This window comes from Rhipicephalus sanguineus, chromosome 3 (genome assembly GCF_013339695.2).
Source record: "Rhipicephalus sanguineus isolate Rsan-2018 chromosome 3, BIME_Rsan_1.4, whole genome shotgun sequence".
Classification (NCBI taxonomy): domain Eukaryota; kingdom Metazoa; phylum Arthropoda; class Arachnida; order Ixodida; family Ixodidae; genus Rhipicephalus; species Rhipicephalus sanguineus.
Genome location: NC_051178.1, coordinates 202,486,157 through 202,503,276, shown reverse-complemented (window position 1 = coordinate 202,503,276; position 17,120 = coordinate 202,486,157).

The following is a 17,120-nucleotide window of genomic DNA, read 5'->3' as shown; positions in this document are numbered from 1 at the left end:
AAACAAGGTGGCTCAGACATTCAAGCCGGTGGAGGTACTGACATTTCGAAGAATGGCGATTGTGGTTTCACCATGGAGTGTTTATTAGTCAGTGAAGTTTCGGGCCCTAACGCTGAAAGACATACAGTGGTTGGAACCGAAGCGCATAGCATCAACTTGACATAAACTGTAGCTGGGTATTCTTTACCGTAAACACGTACAGGGGTGGTCAGAAGTTCCTTGGCCGCGCTGCCGTAGGATTACATAGGATAGCGGCCTGGGAACATTTGACCACGCTTGTATACATTAACGCGCACCAGCGTTATCGCATTCCGCTCAATGTTCTACGTGGCTGCTGGATGCTCCGTGGAATGAAATCCACGATGTCGCGTTCATGACGCTCCTTCATGACTGGCGCAGGGGTGGAACGCAACAAAACATTTTTGCCTTCTGAATTTATATTCACTCATGTCAGTCACGATAGTGCAAAACCTATGGCACTGTTCCTCTGAGCTCGTAGTCGTGAATTTCATACCGGGCACGACGGCCGCATTTCGAAGGAGGGAGAGAGGTGAAATCCAATATGGCTGAGGAAAGCCGGTAAAATATATATGCCTGGTAAAATATATGTGTTCATCGCTGGTGACGTAAATCACTGTTCATAGATACCACATCATCCGAATAGGCCTGCCATGCCTGCTTTGTCATCAGTATACTTTATGACAATCGCATGTGTTGGGCAGCTTAAAATTTATAGCTCAGACAATGAAGAAAGAGCCAATAGCATCACTCAGTTGCCACTAAAGCAAAACTAAACGAAGCACTAAGTTGCAGTTGTGGACTTAGACGGAGAAAAGAAACGTTTCACACACGAAACTGTAGGGCACAATAAACTATGGCGTTCTCTGTTTATGTTTTTCAAATGGACAGCCCTTTACTGCAATTGAAAAAAGAAGGAAAAAACATGGCCGATCCCTCCGTCATATGAATCGGTATAACACGAAAGTGAAACGTGTCCTCACGGAAGTAGTTGGGAGTGTATCGTGCTTTGATATATGAGAGCTTGTACAATGTCTACTGGTGTTTCACAGCTATAGCACCGTCAAACACAAAGAAAGACGCACAACACGAACGCACAAGTATACTCAGGACGAGCGCGAACTAAGAACTATCGCAGTTTTTACTTTTTTGTGTTTGAGCAGCACGCTCCTTTCGCAAATGCGGCCGCTGAAGCGAGCGAGGTGACCTTCGTGCGCTCTGTAACTTCAACGCAACCTTTGCGGTGAACGCACGAGACGTACAGAGTCGTCCACATTTAAGCTGAACACATCATTAGTATTCAAGATCTCATTGAAGCTGTTGTTTAATACATAATTCGGAAAATCATTACTGTGTTTGTCGACACCATGATTAGACGTTCTATAACGGGCATTGCACTCGTGAAGTATAAGAAACGTTCTAGTTTTACCGGTTTGAATACTAATGAGGTGTTCAGCTTAGATGTGGTCGACCCTGTACAAACCACGAGATACGCGCGCGAGATAAGGGCGCGCATATCACGAGATAAACGCGCTCGCACGGGCGACCACGCTCTGTAGGGCAAAGTACTGGTGGTATAGCTTGGAGGCGCGAGCGCATCGCAACGAGCGGGGCGGCGACCTTTGATGCGTGCCCATCGCGCCCTTCGCGCCATCTCGCTGGTGATAACGAGAACACGCTGAAGTGCCACCGAGCTCTGAGTACCGCCAGCGGTGATTGGTGTATATAAATAGCTCACCGTTAGTGTATTGGAGAGCGTACGCAATGTGGCGGAGTCGTTTAGCACTGTGCGCTGTGGTGCGGGGGCTCGTGGGTTCGATTCTCAGCAACGGAACTTTTTCTTCTATTTTTTTTTGCTTTGTCATCCGTTAGTGTACATTTTACAACGTCATATTTGTGGCGGAAATACGTCAGTGAAGTCTTGGTGGACCCTGGCATAAAACACTGTCGTGTTAAAACAAGCTATAGTGACAGTTGGCCTGTACTCCTTTATTAAACGCACGTGTTCTGCCCCCGTAGGAGGGAGCGGGCTTTTGCAGAAAGCTCAGTATAATTACCAACAGGCACGCCTTCTTAAATAAAATTAAAAAAAGCCATTGAGCCATGGTAGAATTAATTCTTGCACAGGTTGGGCCTCGGCTCCACCTTGGCGTAAGTAACCGCTTCGTGCATGTAAGGGTTCTAACCGAAAAGAAAATCGTTCAAAGACACGTTCACGGTCAAAGAAACTGCATCATCCTTGACAGAAAGGTCATTTGGGTGGCGTGATCTAGGCTCTGATAAATCGACTGATCGCGGTGCACAACGCTAACGTGTTCGCATTCATTAGTCGTTTTTCAATGAGTCCGTAAAAATGACATCTAATATCGTTCTGTTGGAGAGTAAAGAAAGAAAAACAAAAGAGCAATCCATGACGAAGTGCCGAAGTTTGAAGTTTCTCTGCATTAAAAACAACAGCTGGCTTCGAATCGATTTCAAGCGATCACGCGTAAAATTTTGTTGCGTTTCGTTCGCACGTACTTTTGAGGGGCGGTGTCGTTCTCTGGGTTACGTGAAGTGGGTGCAAAGCGGCTTCTCTGATTGCAGTCTCGCGTGATTTGCATTGAACCACCGCAAGGCCTTCACTTTCCAGAGCCACCACCTCATTCTCCTCCACCCCCCCCCCCCCAAAAAAAAAAGCAAGTTTTGTAGCGTGGCACGAAGCAGTTAAACGTTCCTGCCTTTGTTCCCTACCTGCCGTGCCTGCGTGCTCACGTCATGGTGTTTTTATAATTTATTTCGTTCATAAAGAAACCCGTCAGTTCCTCGAAGCACGAAAGTACCTATTTTTGGAATGCTGTTCCTGTGAATCCTAAACAGATAAATAAGTTAACTCTCATTGTGTTCCGTATAACCAGAGACTTGGGTGTAAAGATAATCATACTAGACGATGCTTCCATTGGCGGTGAAGGAAGTATCGATGTCTTCGTATCTATTTTCAAACGACAAGGTTAAGAATGTTGGCTTAGCACACGTGTTTAAGTCGATATGAACTGAACCGTAAGGTCACCGTATTAAATGCGCTTTTTTAAGTTTTCTTCTAAGTTGTTCATGCAAATCTCTTTTTTTTTATTTTTTATAAAGTGGAAAGGTAACCACTGTTCGCTTTTTATATTATATCATGACGAGAGCAGTAGCTTTTATATGTAAGATGCACAGACTGAAACTTGGAAAAAACAAGCAAGAGCTTGGAATGCGCTGAAAGCGTTACGTGAAATAACTCCGGAGCAGTTTATCAATATTTTTCGCTCTAAAATGTCTGTCACAGCACGAACTTCGCAAGCACCGACGAACCTAAAAATTAACCTAAGCGTTACTGTCGATTTGACCAGGTTTGAGTTTCAGGGTATGCTGATGCGCCTGCTCAGAACACAAACTTCGGTCTTGCCCAGTAGTGTATACTGACAGCATGGAATAAGCTGGGCGAGATTCGCTCGGCCGGCCCTGACTGAGATAAATAACTGCTCCGCGAAGCCCAATCGTCCCACCTATCGTACCGGTTCCAACCCGCAAAGGCCATCGTTGTCACCGAGCTGGAGCAGCGATGTGCATTGCAAAACTGGCTCTCTGCCGGACCCGAGAATAATTGAAGAGTGCGGTTTTAAGGGAGAAGGACGTCATCAATTTCACTCACGCGTGCCCGATAATCAAATTTGAGGACGGTTTTCTAGCGCCTCCAACTCCGCTAATGTATTCAGAGACGAGAAATTAAGTGCCGCGTCTCGGCACGTTGCCGAGAGTCTCAAACAAGAAAGGAAGAATAAGGTAATATGCCGCGATATGGAGGACAGAAAGAGTACTTGTTTGCAGCAAAAATAGAACGGTAATGACGAGTCATTCATTCCTAAGAGTCGGGCCACTTTTACAGGGGCTAATGAATAATTCCACTCAACATTCTCAAAGTTCTAAGGCCTATTTAAAAGTGTGCTCGAGGTACGCCTGAGAGGAGCGCTGGGCAAAAACTTTTCACTTTAGTGCATGCGACCCCGATTTGTGATTAATGTTGGCCTCTATCACCTTCATTGCCTATTCGAAGAGAAATAATTGCGTTATTAATCATGCACTGGACCGGGCTGTCGATGGATTAACACGGAATACTCTTTCGTATGCCTATTCAGCTTTATCTGACGCCGAGATTGGCCTGTTCTTCCTTCGCAAGTTTTGCGCCGAAGGTAGAGACCGTGCCATCCAACTCTTGCTTTGAAAACCTGGTTCATTAGGAATTATCTATAGCGAAGCACGGAGCGCAGTTCTTTCTTTATCTTTTTGCCTAATGCGATACTGTGATGACAGAAATTACAACCGCTTACAGTGCGGATAACGAATTGCACACTGCAAACGAGTTTGAGCCTTTTTGGTGAGTTTCGGGCTCGACAAGCAACGTGCATCCTAAAGGTACTACGCAAAACCCCCTTCAAAAGGAGGTTTTATTTACATCCTTTGTTAATAGAGTGATTAGATGGAACTAACGGATTCTTTAGGAGGTAAATTTGGTGTTTTTATTTCACTCACTTTGGTGGCTTGAACGGAGCTCATTGGGAGTTTTCCTGCTTCTTTTGAGAGCTTTCAAAGCCTCCTTTTTACGTGGGCCTGGAGCGGTTACGAAATGGAAAAAAATTCAGGCACTGTTTTACCATTTCACGGACAATTTCTGCTACTATTCATCACTAGAACATATTAGAAAATGGTCATCAATGCATTTATGCACAAACGTGACACTTCAATACAAATACGCACGACACAGGAATCGAACTCGCGACCACACGCACCGAAACCAAACACTCTAACCATTACACTACAGCGCCACCACTTGCTTGCGTGCTTTCTTCATGAGCTTATATATATACCGCTGTATGTACAAAGCGGCTGGTAACCCGTAGGCGGAACTCCGAACTTCTTTCCTTGTACCATCGGCGTGTGTTTGCGCTTGCGTAAGGTCAATACATAATTTGTGGGGCGTCATGCAGGCCGACGTAAACACATTCGGCTACAAATTCTTCGGTTCATCGCGTCGTGCCGCTAGAAAAATTATAACCGTGTGTCCTCTTAAGTGGTTTTCGATGAATCGACAATGCTTCGCTCGCCCGAAATTCATGAATACAGGCGTCACAAAGGTATCTTCAGATGACCGAACGTATGTGCATTCCATGAGCGTGTGCTGTGGAAAAATTTTCGTTATGTCTGCAGCCACGAACTGCACGCGTCCAGAGACGGCAGAGTGTTCTGAGCGGTTAGAAGACCGTCTGCGTGCTCGTGTGAAAGTTAAACACACAGATGCCCGAGTTACCAGGACATTGTAACACGCCTAAATTAAGTGCATTTAATGCGCGCGTACTGTCGCGGGCTGCACGCAGGGGCAACAACGCGCTCTGAGCAGCTGAATGATCATCTATTTCCGCAATTAGCGCTTATTCGCAATCCACGCTTTAGCACGGCATAGAGTGGTTAAGTATTTAGTTGTTTTCATACTCGAAGAATACCTACTATCTTACTCATTAACTTTTTTGTTAAGCATCAGGTCTCCGCGTTAAAGCGAATGCCTAACGCGTGCCCCAAGCTCAAGCACAACCTCCCCAAGTTTACCAGTGACAGGTCTCCTGCAAAATAACAAAAAAGTTAATGTGCTTGCACTTCTCTCTTGCGAACGTCCATGTGTACTAGGCCCTCTTCTTGCACAGATGATACAGTACGAATTAAAAGTAAGCGTTACCATTTTCCTCAATGCGGCGGCTGTTCTTCAGAAATAATGGTTCTTTTGAATTACTAGTATGGTATTTTCACAGAAGCAGACAGATTGGCTTGTTTGCAATTCAGAAGTTCACACTCATGACACAGAAACACGAGGACTCTTGCAAATATGCAAAAAAAAAAACCTGGAAAAACTATCATATGTGCACTCCTTCGTCCATCTGCACATTACGTTAAACTTTATTACTTTTAGTACTTTAGTACTTTTAGTACTTTAGTTACCTTTAGGTAACGCGTCCACCACGCGTTACCTAGGAAATGCGCCAGTCTAAAAAGATTCGAGAATGGACAATCTGTTCTCTCTAGAGGAAATTCAGGCAGCCTTGACTCCATGCAAGTGATCTTCATCACCTGGACCTGATGGGGCTCTTTGCAACCTCGGTCAAGCAGCTCGGCGTGCCCTTCTGGCCGTGTACAATGACTCATGGTGCAGAGGATTGGTCCCTTCTTCGTGGAAATCCAGGCGCTTCGTCCCTCTGCTTAAGCCAGGTAAATCTCCTCTAGACTTGACCTCTTATCGCCCCATCGCACTTGCCAGCTGTTTTGGAAAAGTGATGGGGAGGATGGTACTGACTTGCCTAGAGTGGTACCTGGAGCCCTACAAGATATACCCTGAGGCTATGACCGGCTTTCGGCGTGGACGGTCGTTTATAGATAACGTTACCGACCTGGTTTCGTCTGTTCAACAGCAAAAGAGCCTAAAAAGATAATCTGCGGCCATGTTCCTGGACGTAAAAGGCGCACACGACAACGCATCGCATGAAACCATTGTTGATGTCTTGGGGCAGTATTGAATTGGGGGGGGGGGGGGGGAGGGCATTGTTTACCAATGGATTGATAGCTATTTGAAGGACAGGACCTTCTTTGTACATACTGAAGATGGTCCAACAACGCACCATTACACCTGTAGTGGCGTGCCTCAAGGGGGAGTTCTGAGGCCTACACTTTTTAATCTAGCGCTTATCGGCCTGGTTGACGCACTTCCACGGTCTGTTCATTTATCAATATATGCAAATGACATATCTGCATCTGGGCTTCGGGGATGACGCGTCTCCACGTACGTGCTAGGCTTCAGAGAGCAGCGACACTGACGTCAAAGTACCTTCAAGGACGGGGGCTGGAGCTGTCATCAGAGAAGTGCTTGCTTATCACCTTCACGCGCAAGGCGATTGGCCCGTATGTCATTAAAATAAACGGACACGCCATCACTTATGAGAAGACCCACCGCTTTCTGGGAGTCATAATTGATCGCGACCTGTCCTGGAGCCCGCACATCGCTACATGAAGAAGAAACTGATCATGATCACCCACGCCCTAAGGTTTCTTGTTGAAAAATCATGGGGTGTATTTATGCGAGCGACCCTTCAACTTTACACCGTTCCGTTCCTCGGTTTCATGCGCTATAGCCTACCTGAGCTTTGTGAAACCCGAAGAACAAACGTCCGTGTCCTCCAGTCGCTTCAAGCTCAAGCACTGAGAGTATGTCTTGGCCTTCCGAGATGCATATCTACAGCAGCGACTGTCGTCATCGCGCGTGACCATCCAATCACTACATACATAGGCGTCGATGCTTTGAGAATGCACATCAGGCATTTCGCTCGGATTCCATCGCACCACCTCGCGTCATTTCCTCCATCAAGGCCACACTCTGCGTTCAGCGGTACTGTAGCATCACATCGCGCAGTGCTTCCCTCGAACTTCACGCATGCAGCAAAAAAGCCGTTACCATTGTGGTGCCTATACCCACTCGAAGCCCTTCTTACCATTCCCGGAATCCAAAAGAAAGAACAGTTGTCATATTTAGCCCTACAACAGGCCACACTAGCGTACCTGCATGAGAAACACAGCGAACGCCTTCACATTTACACGGACGGTTCTGTCTCGTGTGCAAGCTCAGCAGGGGCAGTGTTTATTCCCGCGAGGTCCGTCACCATAAAATTTAAGACGTCGCACTTGACCTCATCGACGGCTGCAGAACTCGCCGCCATCCGTGCAGCACTAGAGTTCGTAGTTGAAGAATCTTCGCAAGCTTGGTTCATCTTCTCGGACTCCAAGGCAGCTTTTCAATTTCTTATGTCTCCATTTCGTTATGGACCTAATGAGCAGTTAGTCGCTGCTGTAAGGCTCCTTCACAGCATAGCATATCAGCGGATACCGGGTCATTGTGGTATATACGGTAAAAACCGTGCGGTTGAGGCCGCCCGATCTGCACATGACAGTGACCACTTCGCAGATATACCGTTCTCCAGAACCGACGCAGCTACAAGGCTTCATTCGCTGGCACGTGAGCTCACACTTGCACAGTGGAACTCGGCGGAATTCACCTACGCTCATCTACACAGCTTGGATCCCAATCTCCAGCTCAGTCTTCCGATAGGAATATCGCGAGCTGAGGAGACGCTTCTGTGCCGCCTGTGGCTTGGCGTGGCCTTCCCGAATGCCTATTCCTCTCTGATTGGAATGGCCAACAACTCTACATGCAATAACTGCAGCTGCGAAGAAATGATCTCTCATCTTCTATGTGAGTGTCCCCGTTTCATTGCCTCGACAACTTCCCTATGCGAGCGGGAGTCACCCAATGCAAATTACATAACTGGTGGGCCGTTTAAAGCTTCCAACCCATTACAAAGGGCTGAGCCATAATTCTTCATCGTCATCAGTCGTCGCGTCAACAAAGTGCACATAATGCCTTACAGACGTGCAGCTGGTGCCTCGCTTCTCCGCAGAATGACGAATAATGGCTTAGTAGGTGCTTCCCAACTTCACAAAAATTGTGATTTATGGCGTAGTGGGTACCTTTCTAGTCTACTTGTATTGTAGCCCCAAGAGAGCTTAACGGGCTCTAGAAACGCCGCTCTTCCAGCTTTCGCTGTGACTGTGCTGCGGTTTCAGCGCAGGCCTGGCGTTTTTTCTTTTCCCGCTCTCCTTTTTTGTAATCTCTGTCTTCTATTATCTTTTATACCCCTTACCCCTGCCCCCGCACAGAGTAGACAGCCGGTCAAAGAAATAGCTAACCTCCCTGTCTTACCTCTTGCTTCTTCCTTCCTACCTTTATTTATACACGCACCTTCAATTATGCTACTATTGATTAAAGATCGCCCAATCTACGTTAGAACACTGTGATTTCTGCCTAACTTTACGTTGCCTATCTCTCCTCTACAATGTGCCATAATGCGTGAATAGTCTGTTCAACTTGTTTGGTATTAAAACACAAGCAGTTACATAGAGCAGACAGTTTCAGCAATTTGTCTTGCATGCACAACTTCATCTCTTTCATTTCCATGCACAACAAGCAGTCATACTTCAATTGATACAAGAACCAGTGGTTACAGTATTTTATTGGAGTCAAAATAGTAGCAGTTCTCATGTCAAAAGTAAGAATATATATATTTCCATCGTGGCTCACACAGCCTACTTCCAATAGTGAATTCGTGGAACAACATATACAGTAGAACCTGAGAACTATACATAATTCACAACAGTAAAGCAACACGAAAGTAGGGCGTAAAATCTCATCATAATGCCGACTGACATGTCGGCATAACTTGTCGGCATAATCACATAACTGCAATGTACCAGTACTTCTATTATGCATAATTAGTACAGCTATGTTTCGATGTTTTCATGCCAGCTAGTGCCATCTGCCACTGAAAAGTTCTGCATCAATTCCTCACTTTGTGGCTTATGCATAATTTGCCCACTGAAAATAATCCAAGTACCATGGCTGCAGAGTCAACTTGAAATTTGGCAGTCACATGGAGTGAACAAAAATGTCCTATATATAGCAACTGGTAGCTTTGCACATTGGATCCTAGGACTTGATATGTCATGAGGTTGAATAAAAATCGACCACACATGTATGGAGGTTGTAAAACAGTCGGGACTTAAGTTTATAGTTGAAGAAAACTCAAAACCAAAACCACAACACATAGAAACGAAGGGGACAGGATGACGCACTATACTAACAACTGAAGTTTAAGACGTGCTTGGTTTTCTTAGTCATGCTCATGCTCTTTCTGCGGATGTGTGATTGTTTAATCTTGTATTTTTTTCGTACTGTGTGTTTATATCTGTCTGTGATTTCAATTAAACTTCAGTTGCTAGTAGCGCGTCGTCCTCTCCCCTTCATTTCTCTTTGTTGTGATTTCTTTCACACCCTCTTTAACAATGAATATACACCAACTCGCCAACTGTTCCCGTTAGGACTTAAGATGGTTGACTAACGCTGGCTCCACTCAACCTTTTTTTTTTTAGGGGCGTAGCTCCTCTTAGTCTAACCTTGTCACGTCTCCGTTGTCCGGCGTCAACGGCAGTATCTCTGTCCGGCGTAAACGGCAGATGGCGCTGTCTCATAGAAGTACATACAAACTGCAGTTCAGGGATGATATTCTAGATGCCGCTGTACACAATCCGTGTCGTCATCACGATTTCTCGTACCATTTCCTAGATGGCGTTGGTCCAATAGAATTGTATGCAATATGGCGCTTCTGTGAATCAACACTAGATGGCGCTAGAAGTGCCGCTGCTCTCCGATTGCCTGCTGCGTGGGCTGCGCGGGGATGCGCGGGGAGCGAGCGCCTCTCTCATTCTCCTAGATCGTCGCCGTACGCGTCGGATCGTTGGTGGAGCATGAACGATGCGCAGCGGCGGGCGCTCGCTTGGCGGCAGCCAGGCGCATCCCGTGACGGTGCCCGCCAAGGACGCCGCTGCGAAACGGGCTCAACGAGAAGCCGATCCCGAGACCATGATTGCTTCAGGAGCTTCGCCCAAGCTCTTCATCATTCACCCGTGAATATGCTGTAATTTTTTTAAACAATGCGATATTTTAAAATGCATACAATATGCGAAAGGTTGCACGCAGTATTGTGCACAACACTCAGCCTCAATCCCAGTGTTTGCTCGAATGTAGTAAGATGTACGAGATGCTTGACATAGTGTACAGTGAGGCACAGTAGAGTGTTCCCACAATCGTGGGCGTCGGCAGGGGGGTCCAAAAAAGGAACTTCTCCCCTAAAGGCACTCCAGCACTTGGCCTCACCCAGGCTACACCAGCGCTCTCCCGCTTACCCGGCCACTATGTTACACCGTCTTGCACCCCCCAAGACAAAATTCTGCCGACCATCATGCCCACAATACACTGTCTTGAGCACGAACAGGTGGGCGAGCAACTCTTGCTGCTTTGCCAGAAGTGTATTCCTGAAAATGACACAAAAAAAGTCCATAAAGTTTTCTGCATCCATAAAAATGAATGTCTTAACCAATGACTCGCACTTGACTATCCTTATTGCAGACTTTTTGACAAAACCTGAAATAAATACAAAATTGAGATGCTGCTAATATTTCCTTGTGAGCTACTTAATGTACACAGGGCGAAAAATACACGCAGGTAAAAAACACGAAACAACACCAGAAGACTACTCTTGTCATGTTCACCATCATTCATGTAGTTTTTGATGTAAGTAACGTTATCATTATAAGTGCACTTTAAAAGGGGTTGGAATGCTAATAAGATCTTTTTCATCCACCGCAGCTACTCTGTCTAGGAGTGAAGATTGGGCAACTAATATTGATTCATGGCAAGAAAAGAAACAAAAAAAAACAGCGCACTTTATTATAATTGGGATAAACTAAGGCTTGGACACAAGAACACCATTTTCACCTTGTCAAATTGTGTCAACAGTCATAATGCTGAGTATTGATTGTAAAAACTATGGCAACATAATGCAAAACTGCAAATTCACGAGAGGAAATAAACAAGGTGATTCAACAACGTGGTTCAAAACAGATTCAATTGACTTATATCAATGCGATTAAATTAGCCTTGCACATCTCCTAATGGCTAAGAATATGCACATGCAACCTTGGCAAGCTCCACTGCTGATATGTGACTAATGAAATTGCACTCCTTCCATGCCGTTGAACGGCCGTTCATTGTTTTCTGTGTTCACTGCTTTCTGGTGTTCATTGTTTTCACTAGCGCAAATGTTCACCCCTTTTTGATTTTGTCACTTTGCAGTTCACATATGTGTTTTGCCATTGAATGTACACATGTTTCTACTGCTCTGTCTTTATTAGTTTTTTGCTCTACAGGGCCTCGTGCACTTCCCAAGCTACCATTGTAGCTTTTTGCTCGAGGCCCATTTCTTGTATTTTGCTGGAATAAACGTTCATTCATTCAATGCTATAAAACGCAGGTGCTGCCCAATACACACTGTCACTCACCAGATGTCTGTCATATAATATGGCCGTCAATATATCGCTTTAACATGATTTATTCTTTCTAGCTAAATGAACACAAGACAATGATGTTAATGTACCTAGATATTCTATTTCACTGTACCTTGATACATATGTGTCAAGCTACAGTGCATATGTACCTCATTTTATGGTATTTCCGGAGACGGACAAAGTGCGCAATGCAAAATTGTTGTCGAAAAGTCTTCTCACCTGCTGATAATCTGTGCTTCGGTGGGTTCTCACAGTTGCATGGCGGCAAAAGGATGTCCTTTGTTTCTTTCTTTCTATCTTTCTTTTACTTTCTCCCCCGTACAGCTGCATACACCCCTCCCCCCCCCCCCCCCTTCAGCACTGAAGGCATTATAGAAAGCTTCGAAAAAATAGAGCGAACACATGCCAGAGGAAGTGAAATAGGAGTTTTTGGTTCTTGAACTCCATTTGACGAATGGCATCACATAGTAAATTTAGCTCCTTTCTCCCACATAATTTTGTAACGAAGTAAAATTGAGGACGCCGAATTTTATTGCAACACCCACCTCATTACACCCTAAGGGAATACTGTCCAGATGCAGGTACTTTTAAGGAGGATTGTAGCCCTTAAAACGCCCAATTAGGCTAGTTTGCGTTTGCAGTGAAGGGTCACCTACAATTCGTTAATGGTAAATCACTGTCGGGATTTCAATGCACATCAAACTTCTGCTTCTGTTGTCTTGTTACTAGAAGTCGTGATAAGGGTATGAGCTTGATAATGAAGGCAAAGAAAATCACTGAAGCAAGCACAAGTAAAGTGAGCGCAACATCTATATCTCATTATTATCGAAAGCGTTGTACTAAAAACGATTAAACGGCCCAATCCCCATACCCCTAACAGCTATAAGCTTGCTTGTAATGTTGTCTGTGGGATCGTCACTGTACCTCCTTTCGCAGACGAGGAGCGTTATAATCAAGTATACTTTACGCCAGATAGCACTGAAATGCTGGAAACCTGAGGAGGTGCCTCGTATTTCTTTTTCTTTTTTTATGTGGTTAGTCAGTTCTGCAGCTGCCCGCAGATAGGAGGAAAGCTCACGTGAAGAGAAAGCTCTCATCCAATCAACATTGAAGCATGAAGCTACAGAGAAAATCCATACTGATTTTTCAGAAAGGAAGCTCCTTAGTTCGCTTAAAAATTTGTGACGGAAAAAAATCGTTCTTACCTTGTATTTACAAGACAGATTTTCATAGAACAATAAATTAGTTAACACGAATTTCTTGTGGCGGATTCGCTAGGCGATGTACAATGCTGATCATAAGGTAAGTGTAGAAAGAGCATTCTAGAAAAAACATTGAATTTTATTACTACCATGGTAACAGTTGTCTCTACCAGAAAAGCGCAGGGGCCCGTTATATGAAATTGTTTAAGGTCAAAGCCTTAAACGGCCCATGAGAAGTACCCGTCCGCTAAAAGCAATGCTGAAAAGCCGGCGTGTGGTACAAGAAGTCCCTTGACCACCCGCGCGCCTCACGGATTGAGTTGTGCGAGCTGCGCGATAACTTCGTCTTTGCGGCGTCCGTGTGACTAAAATATATATAAAAAAGTAGCATTCGCTTGATGTAAAGCACACGGCACAAAAAAAAAATTGAAGGACGCTTTGTAAACTGCAAAGTGTGTTCGGCGAAAGCCTGTGGCCATTCGACTGAATATGCCATGGTGTCGAGGTAATCCACATTATTGGGGCGCTTCTCCGAACCGCTTGCCGTGGAATCATCACCGGGCCGCTTGGGAGCCGTCCGACTAACTCGACTGCTGCAACGAGACGTCAGACGAAGGAGCGTTGCCGCGCGCGCTGCTGTGCCATCACGTGATTGCTGAGAGAGTGGAGGGGGGGGGGGCACGAACGGACGCCGCCGCTGGACGCCGCCGCCGCGTTGCTGCAACAGTTACGCAACGCGCGTTGGAAGGAGCAACGCGCAACTGTTGCTATGCGCCGAAGGTCCATCCCGTGATTGCTGAGAGAGTGTGAGGGGGAGAGGCCACGGCTGGCACCGTTCGAGGGCACGGACGGACGGACGCGGTCGGACGCCGCGAGTATGAGGCATTAAAGGATTTCGTCTTAAAGGGGTACTGACACCTTTTTTCGAAGGTGAGTTTACTCTGCCATACAAATCTCCTGTACGCAGAGACGTCTCTGAGCAAGTGTGAAGCTCAGCAAATGCTGATAAGATATTTTAATTTCATATTAAAGTCAATTTTTCTATGGCGATCCTACTGACATCGACACTAGCTTGACGTCAGGCTACAGTACAAATTCTGGCGACTTCACGCAGCAGTCTGGCTAGTTATGATGACGTTAGGTGCCAAAACTTCCAAGATGGCTGCTTGTGCGTCATCAAAACTTCCAAAATGGCCGCTTGTGCGTCATCAACGGAGCCACGGTGCGAAGCGGCCGCGGAAACGTCACTATATATTGTGCGAGCACGTGACGAGAAGCTCCTACCGTGTTGTGACGTCAGGGTACAGTAGGAACCGAAACTAGCTTTTAAAAACACACTGCAATTACTTTCTCAGGGTGCACTCGCACTTAGTACTACCTTTTCTAGGCTCTTGAGGGCTTGACCTTTCATTTGACGAAAAAAAACGATAACTGAAAATATTCGTGTCAGTACGCCATTAATATCTAATCTTCGGGTTGTCTTAGACTAATGTATAAGGGATCCTGTGAGTTTTTGAATTAGATTAGACTAATTATGGGATAAAGAAAAACAAAATAGATGAAGGACAACATGCCGTCCGCATGATGCGAACTCACAACTTCCGCATTTTGCGTGAACATGCGGGATTGCGCATAAAGTCCCAAGAAAGTGAAGTGGACGGTGGAACGGCCGCCGCTGTACCACCATTGGCAGAGGACCTCATGCGTAATGCAGAATATGTACGTGTCTCACCATAGACAAGTTGTTTTTTCCGTCCACTTTAACAATCGCTTATCTTCTAATTGCCACATTTTAGTTAAGAACCACAATTAACGCCCGGCGTGCTTTTTTTTTGCCTTTGTTATCCGACGGCTTCTTACGGCTGCGTCTACGTAAAGAGAAGCGATGCTTTAACTTGAACTAGTTGGTATAGCATCCTAAAGCAGTAGCGCTGAGCGAAAGGCACAAAGGACAAACTACAAAGAGACTGGACAAGTAGTGCGCTAACTTTCAACTGTTTATTTTAGCAAAAGCACGCCAAAGATAAACAAAAAACAGTGATGACAGCGAAAAACTATGTGACGACGTGATATACATGAAAGCAAGCCATTTCAAGCCCTCGGGTCCCGCGAGTGTATTGTTAACTAATCTAGCAGCTGTGAATAAAGTTAAAGGCTGCCTCGCTTAGGGCGTCATCGCGGCTTTGTGTATATCTTTGACGTGCTTTTGCGAAAATAAACAGTCGAAAGTTTGCGCACTACTTGTACAATTCTCTTTGTCGTTTGACCTTCGTGCCTTTCGCTATGCGCAGCTACATTAGAAAGAAAAAGCGACAAGATAGAATCGGCTGTGTACCGAGAGTGCACTGATGCTTAGCCCCGGAGTCCTCTCCGCCTACCACTGCAGGGTACCGAAGAACATGCGCGTTGCCTGGAGCTCGCAGCGGCGCCCAATGGCCCGTTCACTCGGCACCCGATGACGACGGTGGGAGGAAGGAGGCCCTCTACTAATTACAACGCGACTGCCGCAGCTCTTGCCTCGTGTCTTCAGATTCGTCGGACCATGCATGGCGCGCGCTTATCTTTCCTTTGCTGCGCCACTCGACAACGGGGCCCTCATCGACTCAGCCAGTAAGCATTCTTACCTCTTTTATTCTTGGCCATGCCTGGATGCCGAGCTAACGAGCTGACACGTCCTCGCTGCCTCGTCTACTCAGCGAACGGCCTCTAGGTGGAACAAGCCATAGCGCAGTGCCTGCACAACGCAGTAGATGCGCTCGCCTCGCCCGGACTGACAAACTGAAACGACGGCAGCCGTCAAAATAAATAAGTCACGACGAATAAATAAATGACGATGTTCCGAGAAAGTTCACTTTTCGGAGGACGGCTCCCGTTCCTCGATTATGTTTTTTTCTGACCGCGCAATATTTTATGTCTCCTTCCAGACGGAGCACTTCGTGGGATGACTGCGCTTGAAGACGAGATTTTGTTTTGTTGACTTCCGCGGAGAGATGAAAACTGCATCTAGATTTCCGAGCTGTGCGGTCCAACTACGCATTTTACTTGCACACCTAAGGCATAGACTGAAGCAGATCTTGACACACTTTCTTTTTGTTCCATCATTTCTGAGTGAAATGGTAAAACAGAAACATGACGGAGAGCCGGCGCTTCGAAATCTTGAACTTGCTAGAGAGGGGAGTGACACAGCGATGGAAAAAAAAAACACGTTGCACTTCAAGTGGAAAACATCTCTTTGCCTCGATCTCTGAAGGTGCCGAGGTAAGCTGAAAAGTAGGCAAATCTATGAACTTCGTGCCCTTTGCGTTGCGTTTGTGGACGAGAAGATAGCCTGCCCGCGGCAGGCTATCTTCTCGTCCACTTTTCTTTCTTCACATTTGCATTACATTTACAACAAATAACATCCCCTATACTTTCCTTGGCATTATTGTCTGTTAGTTCTCATTAATATAATGCCTGCAGTATTTTGCGGTGATTCGCAGCTATTTGAGGCAACAAAAGGCCGGCACAAAGGTACCCTGTACTCATAGAAAGATGCAGAATGATGTAGGCACGGCTAGGACCCCTGAAAGAAGCTTTGGGTAAATGACCGCCTCAAAGACTCATTTAAAGTACACTCAAAGAAAGAACGGCAATGTCTGCGATACCCTTTTTTTTTGACAGACGGCGTGCGTTCAGAAAGAAACTCTTACGCAGGAAAATAATCAAATTGTCTCCTGTCACCCGACCGCGTAGCATTTATTTCCATTATAATAGGTTTCGAAAGCGAGACGCGTGGTCTACGTGCCAGTCCGATATTTGTTTCATTTCGTATCTCGATTTATTTGTTTTGTTTCTCCCGCAGCCAGAGCCCGATGATTGGATGCCTTGCGTTGGCTCTATACGTCA